General features: G+C 24.1%; 1 protein-coding gene across 2 annotated transcripts in view; it reads left to right on the top strand.

Annotated features, from left to right (window-relative positions):
• The window catches only part of LOC129615803 (protein alan shepard-like), a 160979-nt gene that overhangs the window by 105952 nt on the left and 35562 nt on the right, over window positions 1–19465 (top strand). The gene's annotated exons all lie outside the window — the stretch shown is intronic.

Here is a 19465-nt window from a genome sequence, read left to right as displayed (position 1 = left end):
TTTTATTTTCATAAAATATATACATACATACTTATTATGTAAATTATTCAATATTTTCAAATTAATTCGCTATTAAAATAGAAACGTATGAAATTTTAATAGAAAATATTTTCGCGTTCGGAATTCATTTGATAAATAAATTTTTTTTGAATTTTGCTGAATTTAAAATTACGATAATAATCATATAGGCAGCATATGAATAATATTATATTTTAATGAATAAGGTGTTTATATACATAGGGTGTCATAATGATCTAAAATAATTAAAATTAAGCATTAATTTTATAGAGAACAGGGTGGCCAATCTCTTTGAAAATACCAGTCATTTCTCAAAATTTGGAATTTTTTTGAGAGCCGCAAATAAAAATTTTATTTAAAACTTAATATATTCAAAATTTCAAATTATAATAATTATATCTGTAATAAGAGCAATAGTAATAATTGTTATCTTCAAAGCTCCATTTTAGTCAAATTTACAAAATTGGTCTGGGGTTAAAAATGAAACCTACTCTTTTACTACGAAAATTAGAGTACATTTATTGGGAGCCAATTAAAAAATATTTCAAAGAAGCTTATGTGGCTCGCAAGCAGCAATTTGGCCACCTCTGATAGAATACAAAAATTATTAAGTTCGTCTTTTTTCAGTAAAACCACTGTATCATGTAGGCAGTAGGAGCGAATTCAAATTAGCAATATTTCCACAGAATGGTTCGTTTCTATATAGTTGACAATGAAATTCTGTAATTATAAAAGTTTTCTATGTAAATTCCATTCGATTAGTGCATAAATTTTGATCAGCAATCCTCAGTCAGGATTTTGACCAATATTCCTCTATCGACACTACATAATATCATGAAAATCACCCTGCATAAATATATAAAGTATAGTATTGAAATATTTTTTTTTTCTATTTTATCTCTATAATCATTTATTAATTTAATCTACATATAAAATTACAAATACTAAAAGGGTAAAAAGCCAATATCGTGTTTAAAAATCTATCATGATGGTGTCAATAATAATTTTTATGAATTATTTAAAATGATTAACTATATTCATGTGGTATGTATTTACGTATGCATACATTATGTACATCGCTATAAATAAAATGTAAAATAACTTAATTACCTTTTTAAAAACACGTCGAATATAAACTCTAATCGATTGATTATCAATTAGTTTAAAAATATGTATATGTACATAGATATTTTTTCCAGAAATTACTCTTTGCTCGATCATAATTTATAATGTAAACGTAAGTAAAACGTAAAATAAAACAAAACAGAGAGAAAAAGCAACCAATATCAAAGGAAATGAAATACAAGCGTGTACGTTATTGTGTATAAGAGCTTTATTAACGACTGCATTGCATATGATAAAGGAAGTTACGTGATGGTACCAAATTTCACACATCGAGTAAAAGGTGCAAATGCACCTTTCCATGATTTGCATGGAAATTTATCCATGTGAACTAGATTTTTACCACCGGCCCGTTTTACATTATTAAAAAAATATTCAACAGAATTACTTGAAATTTTATGTTTACGTAAGTTTTATTTGAGAATACAAGAAATCGCACGCAATTTTAAAGAAACTTTCGGTAAATTTTACTACCGGCTCTGAACTCAAATTTTTGCGCATAAATGTAGGGTCTTAAAAGAATAACCTAAACAATTTTTTGAAAACATTGACAAAAAATTATTTTTTAGCTCGAAAAAACCAACTTTTACTGTAATGTTAGATCTTAAATTTTTCACCATGTAAATGGAACTAATTGACGGAATTTCTTAAAATTTAATATTTGAGTTCTCATGCCTCTGAAACAAACTGATGAATTTCTCTAGGTATTTTAACTAAAATCTTATAACAACTACTCCTTAATACTTTAAAAAGAAAAGTTTAAAGAACATTTTCGTGATTCCGTGCAGCACTAGCATTAAAACTTAAAATACACTTTTCAGTCGGTTATGTGCTAGCCACACTAGTTTCTTTGTGTCTCTTGCTTAATATTTGTATTCAATAAATGGTGTTCTATTCGCACATATGTACATTAAAACTCTTGATGGTAAATTGTTTAATTTTTCCCTATTTCCATTTCTCTATTTTTGCACATTATGTATTTAATATTATATATATATACATAGAATATTTATTTAGTGGGATAAAAAAAATTAATTAATGGTGCCCATATAAACATAAATTGATATCTAATTGGGTTTTTCCTTTTATATAAAAAAAAAAACTGTTATATCATTCTATAAATCAATTAAATTTTAAATGAAAATTCTAAGAAGAGCAATAATACTTAAATAAAAATTTCAATGAACAAAATATCAAAAGTAAATTTTTCATTTTTAGTATACATATGTATAGGTGTAGGTATATACACATTATCAAAGTATATATAAATTTTTTATATATATACATATTGTAATCAAAGAGTTTTCAAAAAGTTCAATGATTTATAATTTATACAAATCTATAGCATAAATAACACAATATAACAGCGGGTGAGAAATCATTGAATTTTTCAAAGCTCTTGCAAGTGCTTTTGTTGTTTTTACACTTTATACACTGTTGTCGCTTTTGGTTACTGATTTGAGTATAGCGTACAGTAATCAGTATAGCTGCATTTGCCCAATATAACCATAATTAGTCTCATTTTACAGTTTCAAATTGGTTTTGGCCCTTTTTCTTTAATCTTAAGTATTTTGAATGCAATTGTTTATGAAATAAGTTTCAAGTTATAAATAGAAAATTGCCTGATTTGTTTGAATTGTAAGGCTTTTTAATATTAATTATTTGTTTTGTCTCAATAATTTTAATAACGGCAGTCAAAACTTTTAAAAAATGGGTGTCTTTTTGTTCAGATTATGCCTATATTATATTTTTTGAAAGATATGGTTCATAAAATTTTTCAAAGATTGAAAATCCTATAACTTTAAAAAACGATTCATTTTCATATGTATTATCTTTTTCATTTGATTTGTAAGCTTTGTGTGTGTTTAATCTTATAGACAATATAATGAATTATAATTTAAAAAAATTTTTATAAAAAAGAAATTCATACATATGCAATTTTTTAATAAAATCAGAGAAATTGAATGACGAGATTGAGACGAAGTACTCTTCTTTTTGCTAGTATTACTCATTAATAAAATATTATTTATATTATTTTTATTTTTATAAACATTAATAAACATTATTTATACATTAATATCATTTGTATTAAAAATATGTTCTATATTAAAATTACCATAGATAAGGTTGAATATTAAACTTATAGCACAAATAAATTCAAAAGCTGATAACTGTAATGTTAATTATTGCAATTTACTCTCAATTCTATTTTAGTTTAATAATATTTTAATTTTCTAATGACTTGCATAGTTCAAAACACCTTTGATTATATAAAGTGAAATATTTCTTTACTTTGATGAATGCTGTTACCCAAATACCGAGTAATAATTAGGATGTTATAACTAATCAATTAGGCAAAAGAAAATTTAAAATTATACTCTCTTCATATCTAATATAAAAATGTTTTTATATTTAAATTACCAAAATAAATTCTGAATCAGAACATATAGTTCTCATTTGTATATGGTCCTTTTAAATTGTGTGATTGTAAAGAGATTTTAAATTTTACAATTACAATCTTCATGTTTTAACTTCAAATTTTTAAAAATGATGATGTATGTAAAATATTCCTTGTCTCAATTATTCGAATAATTTATTTTTTATCTTTTAATCAATAATATTGTAAATATTTATTTCTCTTGGGCATGTCTATCTCTTCCGATTCAAAGATTTTCTAAAATCCATAATATATATTTACACACACCTATATATATTACTCGTATAATATCCTTCTGTTTTTTCTCTGAAAACTAAATTTTTGCTATAGGTACTTTTAGAAAACAGTTTGATAACAACTAGACAAAATTTTCATTCTAAAATTTATTATTTATGAATTTTATACTATAAAAGCAACATAAAGTTATTTGTCTTATTATATAGGTGAATATTGATTAACACACTCATATATGAATTTATCTTTACCACATTTTAAGTACTTATAGAGATGATTTTGAGTTTATATTGAGTGTATACGTCATAAAGTTGATTACTAATTCATTTGTAAAATCAATTCTATACACTTACCAAATAAAAATTTTTTAGTTATGTGTTTTAGTATGTCATTTATAAATTTAAAATTTTTTAACAAGGATTTATGTGTTGTATACCATCCGTAGAACCATACAGTAAGAAAATTTTTGAACATGAATTTGAATGAAATTTAAGATCATTATGCATTTTATATATACTTATGGGTGTACGTAGTTATAAATTTTTAATTGTATTGATTTGTATGCGTTTTCACAATTGGTATTCTAAATTACTAAAGTAACATTTTGTTATTTGAAAAATTTGTAGAATTTTACAAAAATTTTCTATATGAAAATTAATAAATTTATTTGTATAATTTTTAGTACATTTGAAATATTATCATTGGGGAGAGATTTAAATCATCTATTTTACGTATCAAGAAAATTTATAATTAGAATTTTTAAAATGAAATTACAAATTATTATTTAAATAATTTTATACGTATATAAAATTAAAATTATTTCATATAGTCATTTACCTTGACTTATTTTTGTTTAATTACCAGGAAAAGAAAAAATAAAAATATGCAGAAAATAATTTATTAAAATCACCCTTTATATTATTTTAGATTAAATTGTCACACAAATATATTATTTCCCGGAGGGTTTTCCATCAGAATCAGAACAAACGAATTGTTTATAAAATCCAATTTATTTATAATTTTGTTTTTAATATTTTTATATATCTATAAATATTATATGTGTACCAGTGGTTAAAATATATTTGTATTTTAATATGTTGTTTATAATTGAGTTAAATCTACAAGGGATTTGCATGAAATTACTTCAACTTATATATATATATATATATATATTAGAGAATGGCCCTTAATATAGCATTCTTGTAAATAAGCCTATGGATAATATAAAATTGTAAGGTTCAAAGCTAGCAATATTTATGGAACCAAGAATGCTCATTTTAAAGTTAAAAATTTTTAAATTGACAATTAATCGTTAACATTTTGATAGAAAACATTGAAACTGATCCCCGTCTTCTTTAATCCAGAGAAAATTTGTGTTGCTCTCCTTATATATCTATACATACATAAGAGGATTGGTATATAATGCATTTTAATTGTAATGATCATTTCAATATTTTATTATTATTGTAGTTTTAATTATGTATTAATTTATCGTTTTTTAAGAAGAAAAGATTAGAATTAGAAAACAAATATCGAGAGATAACTATTGGCTCCTGGGTTGATATTATAACCAAATGATAAAACTTATATGGACGTATATGGTTTCCCATTATGGGGTTGTGCCAAGCAAACTTTCCAAAACAAAGTCCTTCGTGATATGGTGGGTGATAGGAATGTGCACAATAATGACATTCATAGGGATCTGAGTGTTCCGAAAGTAAATAAGGAAATCAGAAACTGTGTCATGAAACATAGGGCGCGTTTGGAACAGCTTGTAAATTTCGAGGTTTCTCGACTTGAAGAGCCGAGGGTTTAGACAAAATGACTGAATTGAAAAAACAGCACCTCCGTGCCTTCCTTCCTGGAAAAAACTAATGATATACACGATAGAGCAAAACTAATGATTAATCAGTTTAACTAATTTTGGGAGTTTATGACCATCCAGGTATATATTAGGTTGGGTTCAAGTCCCCTATTAGTATTAGGGTATTTTGTTTTTTTTTATATTTTCATTTAGAGAAATCACATTTGGTTTTATTCACTTTACTAATGGTAGTGAATAACTACACTAATAGAAGGTAGTGAAATTTAAAATAAAATATTTATGAAAGATAAAAATAAATTTGAAACTTTAACTTTTAAAACATGAAAATATAACAGAAAAAACTCTAAATAATTTTAGTAAATACAAAAATAATAAATATTAAAAGGGAAACTTTTCATTTGAATGATGTATTAAATGATTATGAAAATTCGTGAGAATTTTACTAATTTTTATATCACATTTTTCACATACAATAATCTTGTATATAAAATGCACACATACTAACTAATAATAACAATTCCATTAAGTATATGCACAAAATATTTTAATGCTCATTTTATAATTTATTTTACGGATATTTTCCTTTTAAATTACAAATTTTTTGCACTGATTTACTTGCATTTTTTGTGGAATATGCCATTGCCATCATAATGTATGTATATAGATTTCTTTCGTGATATTCTATATGTATAGGTGTTTATTATAATCTGTTTGTTATACATATATTAATAATATAATACATGTTGCTAGATTCGTGCAGTAATGAATGGTGTGGTATTCACATTTACAAAATACTTTTTTTTTTAATCAATTCATATAATGCCTATATTAAGCAATCAACACTTGGTTTATTTGAAATTCGGTTTACTTATGTACACTTATTTAAAATAAGGGTTGAAAATATTGAACAAAAAATTAAGAGAGAAGTGAAAAATAAAATAATAGGGGGTATTGAATTATTTTTCTATTTTCTGATTTAATTTAAATTAAATTATTGAAAATATTTCAATGTGTTATGGCGGTGTACGTATATATGGTAGGAAATTATGATGGTTCATTTTAATTGTGCGGTGATGAACATTATTAAAACTTAAAAGAACATTATTAAATGAAGAAGCTTTTACAAAAATGTTAAGGGCTAATTGTATTTCTTGTGTGACTCCTCTTTTTCATTGTTGTAAATTGATTCTTCTTACATAAATTTGCATTTAAAATGGTGATTTTTTTTTAATTTTAAATAATATTTTTAAGCATATATAAGATACAAATTTTGTTACTTTTTTGGTATAAGAAATAAATAAAATTAAATTGTTATATTATATTCTTTATGTATAGTTTATAGCGCGGGACTTTCACAAAACTGTCAAAAATCAAAATATCTCAAGAGAATTTGAAATCATAATATACATAATGCCCTTTATTCATTAAATTATAGGTTTTTTACGTCGAATTTCAAATTAAGACAAATATGTTATTTTATGTATAAATTGTTAATTTGCATATATAGACCAAAATGTCCTTTAAAATAACTTTGTATACCACACGGCATTATAAAATTATTTTATTTTTACTTTTAAGTCATTTCTTCCTAAATTTTTATATTCTAATTAATTAGATTAATATGCATACTATTTAAAGTTTAATGTATAATTTTAAAACATAATATTATGAGTGTATATACATATATTACATACATATAATTGTGTACAATTATGTCCATATTATGTGGCAATAATTAACTCTTTTGAACTTCATATAATATATGATTAACGGTGACAGTAATTTTATTTTTTTTTTTCAGATTCACCTGTTATATTGTAACATTTTACTTTGATTTCATTTCCCCATAATTCATTAAAATTTCATTAGGGTAAAATGAAATTTTTTAATTTTTTATTATACGTATATATATCATATATATGTACATATAGTATACACAATTATTGGCTATCCTTTTGAGAGCTTGTGTTATGTCAAAAGTTGTTCACCTTTTTTACTTCCTTATTATTTAAACTGAAAACAAATGAATATTTTATGTCAATTGCAGACGTAATTACTTTTTGTTTTTTTTTCTCTTTTTGATATTATGACTTGTGAGTGTTTGGAGACGTTTTAACTTTTAAATACATCGGAAATAATTTGATTGATTTATGATTTTCTATTAAACGGTATGAATTTAAAGATTGGGGTGTAAATACTATAATTTAATTGAGAAGTAGATTTGAAATACTCTTAGGTATCAATATTATTCCAATCAGCCAAATTACTATATAATATTTCTGATTGGATTCGTAGTCGAAATTTTCAATGCACCACTGTAAATAGGAAAATTATGGTTTTTTCGTATGGAGGTATTCTGCCTTCATATCCTATATCCATAATATATTTGGAATAAAAATATAGTTTTGGGAAGCTCATTTTTCAAGACGTTTTTGAAAATGTATAGATCTTTAATGAATTTAAAAAAAAATCTCCCACAAAACTTTGTATTATGAGTTCAAGTTATTTAACTAAAAGCATGACTGTACTAATAAATTAAGTAGACAAAAATGTGATTTATTTGTGTTTATAGAAACCCCGAGCCGAGAATCATAGGATTTTAATTATTTAAATTGGTTATAAAATAAATTATTTTTTTTTGCATTTGTACAATATTAAACTCAATCAATTGAGATATTAAACAGAAAATAAGAATAATAAACTGCAATTATACAAATTTTCTTTTCGAGAATTTGATTTAATTCTCTTTTTGTACGGTCGCGATATTGTTATTGCCCATTGTATTAAAAATTGCCCAGAGTTGATCTTTTAATTAAATTACTACTACTAGTGAAACTAGCTGAAAATTAAAATATAAATCTATATCTCTATTCATTTATACTTGAAAAATTTCATAGAATGTACGAGATAGAAAATAAAATTTCATCCTATAAAATTTTAAATCAAAAATTATTTTTACAATATTTTTTAAGGAATTTACATTTTATTTAAAATTGTAATATTTTTAAAATCCACACAACGTGATATAACTTAAAAAAAAAAAAAGGTTTTTCAAATCCTTTTATTCACCATTTTATTCCATAACAATAATAAATAAATTTAACAGGGATAGTATATACAAAATGTAAATAAAATTTTTACACGTTTTGTTCATATTGCATATTTAAATATTTTTCATTTAAATTCCATTTATTTATTCATCAATTACAATTTATGTAATATTTTCAAAAGAATTTTTCATTTATCACTATAATAATATTAAATTTATTTATGTATGTATGTATTGTTGAATATATTTAATTCAAATGCAAATATAGTACATGTACCTTGGTATTATTATCTTATTTACAATTATCAATGTCCACACAAAATATAAAATTTGTAATAAAAATAGCGAGCACATATTATAGATTTATAAAGAATTATTAGTGTGTGTTGTCAGAATATAGAATATTTTAAATTATTAATATTTAAATTTTCCATATATAAAATTCATATATAAAAAAAAGGATATTTGGAGGACATTATAAAAATTTATAATATCTATGTATGGGAAAATTATTATTTGTTTCAAATATTGAATTTATTGAAAATGTCAATAAAATAGAACACGATCAATGTGAATACTGTCAAAATTCAAATAGTTCGAATAGCAATTTGAATCCAGTTAAAATTTAATATTTATTATTATAAATTATCTACGATTTTTCATACCTTTAATACCTTTATTTTTAATATACTAAGTAAGAGAAAGAGGAATGCACAATGCATTGCACAATAAATGTATAAAACATTTTTAAAATCCTAACAATTAACAAATTTTTTGATTATTTCATTCAATACTTAATTATATACCAAGCAAAAAGCTTATAATATAACAATATTTAATTTGAAAGCCTTACATATGTGTATGTTTGTTCATAAAGTGTTTACAAAATCAATATTATGATTGTATATTTTGCATGTGTTATTATATTAAATAATAAATGTAAATTATTACATTATTTACATAACGGAAATTATATTGTTTACTCAAGTTATTGATTTAAATTTCCTTACCTTTATTCCGTTCCATTTTAATAAATTTAAATATGACGTGTTTATGTAAATTTGTATGTATTGTATATATATACTGTAATAATTATTCTTAATGTAAAATTATAAAAATATGAATATATAGTTAAGATATTGCATGATGTTGGTTAATATGATTTATTCTTATAACTCACAGCTCACAGCTGGAAAATTATTAAATATGTAAAAAAAAAAATTTTTTTTTCTGTCATAATTAACTCGTTCACAATATGAATTAAATTTTTTCCCTAATATATTACGTTGAAATTAAAAATTACAAAATATTAAAGAAACATAAGTCTATATTGTACACAATATATTTTAAAATATATACAAAATATTAAAAAAATATATCAAAAAAATTTCCTAAATACTTAATAAAATTTTTCCTCAAAATTTAAGTTAAGCTTTCATTATTATAAAGGTATTCAAAATTTTTAATAAAATTAGTCTAATTAAATTTTAAATTTAGTTAATATATATATATATAGCATATTTTTCCAAATTTATTGTTAAATTAAAAAAATACTGCGAATAATCGAAACCTCATTCAAAAATAAATTATAAATAAAACTTTAAAAAATAAAAACCAAATCACCCTCTAGCCACATTTCAATTTTTCCGACCACATTGACAACAATATACCCACACACACACATTTATATTTATTCAGTTGATTTACATCATTGTTGTGTATAACAATTAAAAATTCACAAAATTTAATAATTTCATTTTTTAATTCAAAAATATTTTCGATTTAATTTTGTTTTTTGTTTCTTTTTTTTTTCAAAACCACTGAGTATACGCATAAATTTTTCATTACAAATTAATAATGAGTGCGTTAATGGTCATTTGACCTATAACTTCGCTTATATATGTCATAAGTAAATGACTAGATAATATCCATAAACTAATATGTTATAAATAAAAGTTATTGGGAAAAACCAAAATTTAAATACTCGTAATACAAAAATTTTTAATTTTTTAGAAATTTATTTTTTTTTACATTACGAGTATATATGAGTTAAAAATTCTCATAATAATTATGCAAAGCACCCGATATTATTATTGGAAATTAGTAAATTACTGTGGATTAAACACAGTTATTTAAATCATGAATTCTAGTGATTTCATTCAAAATTATGATGCCAAAAAATAAATATAATGTTAGGAGCGTAAAATCAAAGGGTGAGTATCAAGTATCAAGTCATTTGAGAAAGCTCGTTTTTTTTAGCACTTTTCCAAAAATTTTTTGAAAAAAAGTGCTTATTAGTTTCACTCTGTCCGTCCGTCCGTCCGTCCGTCCGTCCGTCCGTCCGTCCGTCCGTCCGTCCGTCCGTCCGTCTGTCCGTGTGTCTGTTTACAAAACTTCTACATTCTTAAAGATCGAAAGCTGAAATTTAATACGTACATAGATCTTTACTAGATACTTATTTTCGTAGAACAAAATTTTTACCTATCTCCCCCCCTATAGAAGTTATACCCCCCTAAAGCACTAAAAATGGCCTATTTTAACTATTTATTGCAATGAAACCATAAGCATTTTTGAAATTTTTCAAACGTAGAAAGGCAGTGGCTTGCTTCCCCTACCGCGGTATACTATAGCTAAACTTTAGAAAAACAAAATGGCCGTTCAAATTTACCGTTATCTGCAGTCCTTTTTTTCCAAATTTTTGATGTCGTTTTTCTTCTAGACCCCAGCCTGTAGAAGCTTGAAATTTTAAGAGCTTTTAGACATTAACAAGTAGTTCATTTCGTTAGAAGAAAATTTTTTTCTATCTCCACCCCCTCTCAAGTTATGGCCTCTTGAAATTTGTAAAATTTGCATTTTTGACACCTTATATTTTTGAAACCGCAAGCTTTTTCAAATTTCTATAAACGCAAAAAGTTAACGGTAAATTCCATGACACTAAAAAATATAATTATTTTTCTTAACTCACACAATTAACCCTTAAAATCGAGCATTATGTTAACCCCTGTTTATATTAATTTTTGCTTTATTTTAAAGACTGCATAAATGGTTCATCCTAAATATATGCAATCCTAGAAATAGTTTCGTTTATAAATGAAAATAAATTTTAATAGTGTGGTGGATATACATAGACTATTTTTAAAAGCAGTATTTTCACTTGTTGAAGGGAAAAGTGCTACAATACAAACCATTGGTTTGACCCAACTTTATAAATTAAATTTAAATATGCTAAGAATTTACATTTTAAAAAATTAAATTAGAAAGTTAAATGGTATAGTTTTATATACCATAATGGTATATAAAGAATTAACTTTACTGTGTTGAAGCATTCTAGAATGACAATTTAGTTTTGATCATTTATTTATTATATTATGTGCAATTGAAAACAAGTAAAACATGTTCCTTATAGAAATATGTAAGAGTTTTCATGATTTCATTGCTTGGTTTCTCTAAATTTCCAATCCTCTATTGCATTCATTCTTCTACCATTTTGTATACTTACTTATTGTTATTGCATTTTCATTTATAATATTTTACTGTTTTGAAACTCACTTTTGAAATCCTAACTTTTAAAATTTTTTAAATTAACCGGTCCTGAAATAGAATTTAAATCCCTTTTTTTGTTAAAAATATAAAATGAAAATTTTTGAGTCTAATCAAAATATTTTGGAAAGAAGCATTTTTCTTTTGAAGAAGTGAAAATTTTTTTCGAAAAAGCCAGCTGTAATATGTTAATTTCTTTATTTATGTAATACCAAAATACATCGATACATTGCATACATTTAGGATGAGCAAAAGAAAAAAATTTAAATAAATGTTAACGTAATAATTGACGTGACCATTGGTGCAGTGGTTGTGGCACCGGCCCTCTAACCGAAGGGTCTCGGGTTCAAACCCCGGTCAGGTCACTATAAAAATTATATTCAATATTATATAATTTAATATGCAATACTAATAAATATTATACAAGTAATTGTCAAATATTCATAATACTCGACACTTAAGACTAAGAAAAATAAACAGTAAATATTAATAAACTGAAATATTTAATATAAATAAAAACTACGATAGCCTAGTAACCTACCTAGCTAACTCTCTATGACTATAGAAACTAGGGCATGATAGATATCATGCACTAGCCCTATATTCCTCCTAGGAGTGAAGAAGGAAAAAAAAAAAAAAAAAAAAAACGTAATAATTGAATTTGACGAAAATTTATACTCTTCGATGGTATGGCATTTACCGTTATCTTTTCATTTTTATAGAAATTTTTGAAATTCTTGTAGTTTCGAAAATATAAAACGTCGAAAATTGAAATTTTACGAATTTCGAGAGATGATAACATGTGAGGGAATGAAAATTGAAAAATTTTTTGGAAAAATGCTAAAAATAGTTTGTGCCCTCTTTAATTCTCATCAGTTACAAAAAAAATTTATTCTTATATTTTTTTGTTTCAAACAAGTTCAAATTCTCTTCAAATGATAATTAATTTTTACCTGAATATATGCGGCCCCGCTGTATTTGCTTTGAGAGTAAATTTGGAATGAGCTATAAGTTTTAATTTACAAAGTTTTAATTTACATAACTAAAATTTATCACTATGTACAAATATTTTATATATTTAATCAATCTCCCGATCGGCATTCCCTTGAGTCAATCCATCCTATAAATTGTAGTATATTTAAATATTAAATTTTATACATTGAAGTATATTTTAAATTTATGAAAGGGTAAACCACGGAAATGTTTTACGCAAAATTTTATTTTACATTAAACTTCACAATATTTTCTTGCTTTTTTCCATTCGAGTTTTTTTTTTTATTTTTTGTTAAAGTATTGGTCAAATAATTCGAAACCACATAAATTTTTTTTTTATTGTTGATTATTCCGACTATGTTGCTAATATATGAGTATAGTGAAATAGTTTTATGGTTTTGTTTTTTTTAGTTTTTAGTCAACAGAGAGTTACACGAGAAATTCTAAAAGTATAAAATATAAAATTTATAAAATGTAAAAAAAATTTCATTGTTTTTTTTCTATTTGCTTTTTTCTATTGGATCCGGTTGATTTCGATCTTTATTTAAGTAAACAACTAAAAATGTAAATGAAAATTAAAGCACCTGATCCAAAATTTATTCGTTCCAATTTACATTGCTGCTTTTTAATTTTTTTTGTGTATAAAATTTTTAAACGTTTTTTTTTATAAGCATTTTACTTTTTATTAAAATAATTTATCTTCCTTTTTTTTTTTAATTCAAATATTTGATTTGTTAAAGAGGAACAAGAGATTTCCACCATGTGGAAATTTAAAATATAAAAAAAAAATTCAAATAATAACCATTGGGACAAATCTAAATCAGAATGCAGTGAAATGAAAATCACAAGTATGGCCATTATCAAATAATTTTTCTTCTGTCAAATATTTATAAAATATAAAATCAGATTATCTATGAATAATGAACATGCATACAAATATTTGAGTGAAATAAAATTCAATAATAAATGAAATTTTCGAATTCACGTGAAATTTTTAATATTTAATTTTTTTTATTGGACGCTAGGGGGAGAACAACTTGTTCAATATTTAATTAAGTCTGCAAACATTTTGAAAATTCTAATGAAAAACAAAAAAAATTTGTTCTTACGTAACATGATAACAAAAATACTTTTCATACTCAAGAATAAAGTCAATAACAAAAATTAAATGATGCTCTTAAATCATGAGCAATTTTCTTTTCTAAAATACAGATTCCAGAATTCAAATTACAATGCAGTAAGCTGAGTGGGTAATTTCTCGCAATTGAGCTTAATTTCATTGAATACAATCCCAGAAAGATCACTATAATTGCCATCAAAGTCGCTAATATGTCATTTATTGTGAAATAAAATAGTGTTTTATTTAGTATTAGCGGGTAAGCAATAATTGTAAACGATTTTGCCTTATAATTTTGGCATAAAAAATCATGCATGCAAGAGAAGTTCCACAATACTTGATATATGAATACTGAATAGAGGTTATTGATTTAATATCAAATTTTGAATGAATACATTAAAAAATTTATTGATTTCAAATTCCAAACATGATTTCAAATATAGAACAATTCACTATTTTGTTTTGATTCGGGCAATATTAAAATTGATACAAAAACAATGTTCCACCGAAATGTTACTAAACAATAAACTTAATTAATTTGTCAATCGTATTCAATACACTATTTTGCCTACACTTTAAATGTTTATAAGCGACACTATGCTCTTGAAATATGGACATTTCTTTTTATTAATGTTATACATAGCTTTAAAAATATCTAACTTTTAAATAAAATTTCTAAACATCTCATCCTTTTTGTACATGAATTTTTTCAAATCCAGCTCATACCATAAATCATCTATTTTCTAAGAAAATATATTTTTTTTCCACGTCCTGTTTTTCTCGTTTCTTCACATCAAAAATTTAAGAAATATTTTTTAATTTATTATAATTATATTAGAGTTTCCCGAAGAACTAAATTTAGTTTGCTAAAGAATTTTAAACATATAAAATAGTTATATACTTCTATTTAGACCTATATATATATACTGAGTATAGAGAGAAAATAGTTACACGTAAACGTAATTTATTAAGCAACGAAAAATCAGTAAAGATTCATACAAAAAATTTTGCTTCATTTCTCTTTCTTTTTTTTTTTACTCTTTATTTTTACCCCCACTCTATATTGCAATGTACTCAGAGAAATTTTATAAGTTGGAGATTATTATATACGTACGGTTTTCTGTTTCTTTTACTATCGCGATAGAAATAACCCGAAATAAGGTTAGAAAATAGTTTAAGTATATTTTATTAAAATATTCTAATTAAAGTAGGCAGAGTAATTGCTTTTACTTATAATAATTACATAATTTATTAATAAACTTATCGTCACCATTATTTCATTATTCATAACATTTACTAGATTTCTTTTGACATCCACTCTCTCAATATCTTTATTCACGCCACCGATTACATTATTATCATTAATTTTCTTCCATTTCCACGTTTATTATTTTTCCTTTAAATATTATAGGCAATATGAGAACGAAAATTACTTATAATTTTATAAAATATACAAAGAGTGTTGCCGTTTTGTGAACCTACATAAAATCATTTGGGAATTCAAAGTGATCTAGTTAGAAGCTAGCTAAAAATTCAAAAAAAATAACAGAAAACAAAAAGAGATACAACGGTAAAATTTGCAATACTATAAAAAGAGAATCTAATATTCGAGAACATTAAAAAAATAAAAACAAATTCAATTCAAAGAGAACTTCATATGAGAAATAGTTCAGTAAACGTGTTCTGTTTGATTCAGCAAAATATGAAGAAGTGAATGAAAGAAGCAGTACTTTAAGTAAATTTTTAGAAAAGATAGACTTATCCAACTTTTTTAGTACACGCGTTATCTGCTGTAATGAGCATCCCCTTTAACATATTTTTTACATATTTAAGTAAAATCATTTTTTATTCGAAAAATTGTATTCGAACACTCAATAAACCGTATCTCTCGGAAATATTTATTAATAAAATTTGAATGAGATCACCACTTTGGATTCGCATTGTAATTTTATGAGAACTAAAAACAATACAATTTAAAAACATTAGGAATCTTTTACATTTTATAGGGTCTCCTACGCTTACAAAAGGCCGATATACATTTGAACAGATTTTTGTTTAATTTTTAATTCAGTTTAGACTGTGAAATAAAAATTTTCTCTGTAGTTTGCTTGTTTCTTTAGAATTAAAAGTGCGAACAATGATTAAAATTGTAGGTGTACATATACATACATATGTATATATGCGTATATATACGCATGAAAAAGATACTAAAAGGATTATGCTAAAAGGAAGAACAAATATAACATATATGTTCAGTTTTATGTATACAATTATTTAAACAATAAATATACGATATTCTTTTGTAATAATTAAAAATTCTCACCACATATAATCATCAACCATAATTAATTTAAGTGAATATACATGCATATACGTGCGTATAGGCATACTGCATATAAATATTATGTTTATTCATTTACCTACTTGTGTATACTATATAAAGGTAACCATTACTGTACACATTTACTTATTCTCTTTTTTTTTTGTTTTAACTATTCTTATATAGTTCGATTATCTGTTCGTCTCGTTGTTCATTAAGTTAACAATAGCGGTAATACAAGGGATTCGAGAATCGACAGTATTCTCTGAGCAGAGTCATATAGAATGCAGCACCGGATCTACCATATATGGAAAATAAGCATATGAAATGAGCGCCGGAAAATAGGGGCGCGATTATTATGCGAAATTTGCAATGGTTATTAATATTCTTCATTGCTTTAAAAGCAAGAGGAGCGCACTTTTTGGAAACAAACAAATCAGAATCAAACGTGATAGAATGAAATTAAAAAAGCATGAAAGAATAATTTTATAATTTCTGTTTAAAACCGTCTTCTTTTTACTATGAAAAACAGTGAGCTCTTTTCGATTCTTACTTTTTCATTTAGAATTAAAAAGGTATGAAGAATAGAGCAACAATAAAGTCAATCAATTACCCGCTATCACAAACGGGTGAAATGGTGAAATATTAGCAGGATATACTCTCTAGATTCGAGTTATTTAAAATGAGATAGAAAAGAAAAAAAAACTTATCATTATACCTTTAAATTATTCTGTTCATTTTGCTTCCAGGATACCATCGAGTTTCGCACACTCTGTTGACACGTATTTCTTTTTTTTTATTTATATTTCGAATGTTGTACAAATTTGTATACCTGCTACCACAATACTCGTATGTACATATATATAATATGTATGTAATTATATAAATAAAAATTTTCTCCTCACATTATTACAATATTTACTCCTGTTTCCACATAATCATACTCTTTATTATTAAAAATTTTCATACACTCTATGCATTGTAAATTAAGATGAGGTCATGGTATATAAAATGAAAGAAACTCTTATTTAAATTCTCTTATTTAATTTTAATTAAATTCAATTTTTTATGCGTACAACATAATTTTTATTCTTTTAAATTTAAATAAATATTATTAAAATAAAAATAATTTTTTACTAATTCGACCAAAAATTAAATCTTAACCTAGTTCTTTTTATGTTATATTAAATTAACTATATATCCCGTACAAACCAGAACATTTAAGTTTTACTCAACATTCTTCAATCTTTTCCAAATTAGCTTTAATGTTTTCGGCTAAGACTCGATCTATACCAAGTTTTTTGTTATATCGGGTCTACCGGGTTATATCGGGTGTTATATCGGTTCAAGTACGCAGTTAGCCTATTCTATAAGTTATTTGGCCTATTTAATTTAGCTAATAAACTAAATAAGTGGGTTACCATTTGACAATATTGACACAACAAAATTTGTCTGTTAATTTTGTTCTACTTGTAGAATGTTCAATTTATTTTTAAGGTTAAAAGGTTTTTCTGTGACAATTTCTTTATTAATTTATTTAAATTTGAAAAAAACTTGGATTATAGATTAAAATTGAAATCAATTGTAATTACCAAATTTTTTATAATTAAGACTATCTTTAAACAATTTGTAGATTGCTTGTGAAAAGACATGATTTAACAATGTGTGCAGTTCCTTTGATTTTTCAGTTATGATTTTTAAGATTGATTCTTTTAACCTTTTTTAATTTTTATTCTATAAATATTTTTTATATTTTTTCTCTAGCTTTGTTTAACATTGATTTTTTGTGCCTTTTTAAAATAAATTGTGCCGTTTTTTTTTTATACACAATTTTCCTTTTGATGATGATTCTTGCATTTTTTTTTGTTCTCTTTTGTATTCCATTTATCGCTTATTTTGCTTGTTGTGTGCCATTTTTTTTATTGTTCTTTCTTGTTTTTTCTAATTTATATATTAACCTTTTTATATATGTATGTATGGATAACTTGCTAACGAAATCAAGTCCTTTCTGTTCTGTAAATTATATGACAAATTTCTTACCTTTTCAACATTTTTTTTTTGTTATTTTCTTTTTTTTTAAATTTAGCTCCATTCAAGCCACCCATCCAAAATCCATTACATTATTTTTATCCCCTTTTTGATAATTTCCTTATAGTTGATGATTTTTTGTTTTTTTTTCTCTTTCTAATATTGTTGTTATTGTTCTTGTTGTTGTTAATGTTTCTGTTATATGTTTGTTTTTCACTTTTGTTGTTTTATTTTATTATTGTTTTTTTTTTCTTCCCTTATACAATTTAAGTTTCTGGTTGTTGTACATGATGAGAATTTATATTAAAAGCCATGCGTCATTGTTAACGCCCCATTGATAATCGTACTTGAAGCTATGTATTGTATTCATTTATAAAGTGATAATAATATTTAAGTAGATAAATATACATACATATGTATATATACATATTAACATTTAATAACAGTATTATGTATATATACTTATATTAATCGTTATATTCTTGTAGGTACATTAAACAACTAGGATAATTTTAATGACCAGAAAAAGGATGCTGTGCAGTATGTTTAACTAAAATACACACGTTTTGTGTTGATTTTTTTTTCTGTTAATTTTTAACGTTTTAACAATATTAAAATATACAATATGTTGAGATTTATGTGTATATACCTACATATCTATATTTATATATATAGTACATTCAGTTAGTTATATAAATTTATTAAACATATGTATACATGCATATAATTATAAATTGTGATGACACGTATATGTGTAAAATGTGTTAAAAAATGTTAAATAA

Source organism: Condylostylus longicornis, unplaced genomic scaffold (genome assembly GCF_029603195.1).
Source record: "Condylostylus longicornis isolate FDR11 unplaced genomic scaffold, ASM2960319v2 ptg000148l, whole genome shotgun sequence".
Lineage (NCBI taxonomy): Eukaryota > Metazoa > Arthropoda > Insecta > Diptera > Dolichopodidae > Condylostylus > Condylostylus longicornis.
The sequence above is the reverse complement of the archived record's forward strand: the minus strand, read 5'-3'. Positions and strand labels throughout refer to the sequence as shown.